Genomic DNA, 3,090 nt, shown 5'->3' with positions numbered 1-3,090 from the left:
GCACACGCCACACACACACACACACACGCATTTACACAACAACAAATCATTTTTATTCGTGATAATATTTGTGGTTCAGATGCATTCATGCTGAGGGAAAAAAAGGGGAACATTCAGTACTTGGCCATGTACACACAGTTAGTGTTTGTCTGTGATTGAGTCTTGTTTGTATCACCGACAGTACTGTATCTCATGTGACAGTACTGTATCTCATGTGACAGTACTGTATCTCATGTGACAGTACTGTATCTCATGTGACAGTACTGTATCTCATGTGACGTGCTCTCGTTTTGTGTTAGCTCTTGTTGTGTTAGATGTTGACATGTTTAAGCACATAAGGGAAGGGGAGGTTGTTCTGATGTCATCTTTGACCTGTAGCAGTTCAGCCCGGCTACAAACAGAACTCCCACCCCAGTATCACACACTCCATCACACACACTAGTGAACACACACACACACACACACATGAGCAGTGTCACAGACTAATGACATCCTGAGATGGTTAGGGCTTGGGTGAGGTTAACTCACTGTAACTCCAGGGGAGTCTTCAGAGACTGTGAGGACTAAGAAAGGGCATTTCCTTCAAACGAACATTGAAGATGTACACACACACACTAAAAACTAAAGACCATCACTCACAAATAAATACACACCAAACATGCACCCCTTATTTTAGAATCTCTCAGGTTGCCATGGTGAAGGGTCTTGAAGCCCTCCATTACTGTGACAGTGACATCATCTCGTCCAAATATAGCATAACATTTAAGATCCGTGGGATTCGCCTCCATGGGCTTCTGCACAAGACATTTGATTGGAGGTAGCAGTACTTTCTTAAGTACTGATCTATGAATGGGCCCTCGAATGCTGTTTAATCACACTAGACACCAGTCTGTGAATGTCAGGAGTCATGCTTAGTCAGCCTATCATAGGTGTTAACGACACTGAAACACACTTTAGAGCAGAAACTCATCACTCATCCAGATGAACATGCATGCAAAGTCCAACATACTGGGGTTGTATCTATCTACAGCACATGGGCGCACACACACACCTCATCCCACCTCTCTCTCTCTCTGTCACTCACACACACACACACACACACACACACACACACACACACACACACACACACACACACACACACACACACACACACACACACACACACACACACATTCATACATACATACATACATACATACATACATACATACATACATACATACATACATACATACATACATACATACATACATTCCAACTATCACAGAGAAGCCAGTCAAGAGCTCGGGCAAGGTTTTTGACTGCTCTCTGAGAGACACAACATCTATCCAGTCGACCTGCACTGAGTTGGATGGCTGGCGGAAATCCGTGGACAAGTCAGGCCTACCTGGGAAGTTTAATGCCTGGGTCTACCAACATGGCATTCTTTCCAGGATCCTGTGGCCCTTCCTTGTCTATGCGGTCCCGATCTCAACATTTGAGGAGGGTGAGCAACCACCTCTGGAGGTGGCTTGGATTACCAAGGAGCATAAGCAGGACTGCACTCTATGGGAACACCAACAAACTGCAACTGCCTTTCGAATCTTTGGAGGAGGAATTCAAGGTAAATACAGCCGGAAAAGTGGTTCAGTACAGGAACTCAATTGATCCGAAGTTGGTTAAAGCAAGGATCCAAGTGAGGACTGTCTAGAAGTGGAGGGCAGAGGAAGTGGTTCAAGAGGCAGATGCAAGGCTGCGTCACAGGAACCTTGTGGGAGTGGTCACACAAAGTCGTGCAGGGCTACAATCCTTTCCAACTCCCCAAATGAACACCAGGGGGAAGGAAGGTCGACGACTTGTTCAGGGGGAGGTGAGAGCAGCAGTGGAGGAGACGAGAATGTGCAAGGAAGTGGGAATGAAGCAACAGGGAGCTTGGACAAGATGCGTAAAAATGCGGTGGAAAAGAAAGTGAACTGGGATGAGCTTTGGAAAGCCGAGCCACACAGCATCAAATTCCTCATCCAGGCAGTGTATGACGTGCTTCCAAGCCCGTCAAATCTCCACACATGGGGCATAGCAGAGACACCAGCATGCCCACTGTGTTCCAAGCGAGGAACCCTGGAACACATCCTCAGTTGCTGTACAAGGGCACCTGGAGATGGTCGGTACAGGTGGAGGCATGACCAAGTCCTCAAGACCATTACTGAAGCTATCAGCGCAGGACTGGCGTGGGCAAAGCAGTTCCGACCCTCCAAGAAACCCATCGTCATTGTCAGAGCTGGGGACAAGCCAACTCCTTCCAGAGGAACATCTGCAGGCATCCTGACGTCTGCAAGAGACTGGCAGTTGTTGGTGGACCTGGAACATCAGCTGAAGTTCCCCAGCTATATTGCAGTCGCCACCCTGTGACCAGACATTGACCTTGTGTCTGAGTCCACCAAGCAAGCAGTGCTGCTGGAGCTGACAGTCCCCTGGGAGGATCACTTGGAAGAAGCCTTAGAGGAAGCTCTCCAAGTACGCAGGACTGGTCAGTGACTGTCGGCAGGCTGGTTGGAGAGCAAGGTGTTTCCCTGTGGAGGTTGGATGCAGAGGATTTGCAGCCCGTTCCTTGGCCAGAGCCTTCAGTAGTTTAGGCATCGAGGGAGAGAGAAAGAGGAGAGCCATCCGCAGTACCACCGATGCAGCAGAGAGAGCCTCAAGATGGCTGTGGCTCAAAAGAGGGGAGCCATGGAGTCATGGTAGCTAGTTAGCCATCTGGACACAAGCTGGGGTCTGATCAGCCCCGGCTGGGTTACCTGGAGGAGGGCGTATGATGTTGAAAGACCCGAAATGTCAAATGATTCCAGGAATATCACTGAAGATGTGTCCAGATTAGTACACAGATGTATGTACACAACATACATGCATACATACATACATACATACATACATACATACATACATACATACATACATACATACATACATACATACATACATACATACATACATACATACATACATACATACATACAATACAATACTTCTTGTTTCCGGAATTAATGTGAACAAGCAGTTGTGATATGAAGCAACATCGATTGATCCTAAGAGCAAATACGGATTTAAAAT

At 47.1% G+C, this 3,090-nt stretch overlaps 1 pseudogene; it reads left to right on the top strand.

Annotated features, from left to right (window-relative positions):
- The first annotated feature begins 1,254 nt into the window (after positions 1–1,254).
- On the top strand, positions 1,255–2,728 carry LOC146273989 (uncharacterized; annotated as a pseudogene).
- The last annotated feature ends 362 nt before the right edge of the window (positions 2,729–3,090 follow it).

Source organism: Hypomesus nipponensis, chromosome 9 (assembly GCF_054491055.1).
Source record: "Hypomesus nipponensis isolate SF chromosome 9, ASM5449105v1, whole genome shotgun sequence".
Classification (NCBI taxonomy): Eukaryota; Metazoa; Chordata; class Actinopteri; order Osmeriformes; family Osmeridae; genus Hypomesus; species Hypomesus nipponensis.
The sequence above is the reverse complement of the archived record's forward strand: the minus strand, read 5'-3'. Positions and strand labels throughout refer to the sequence as shown.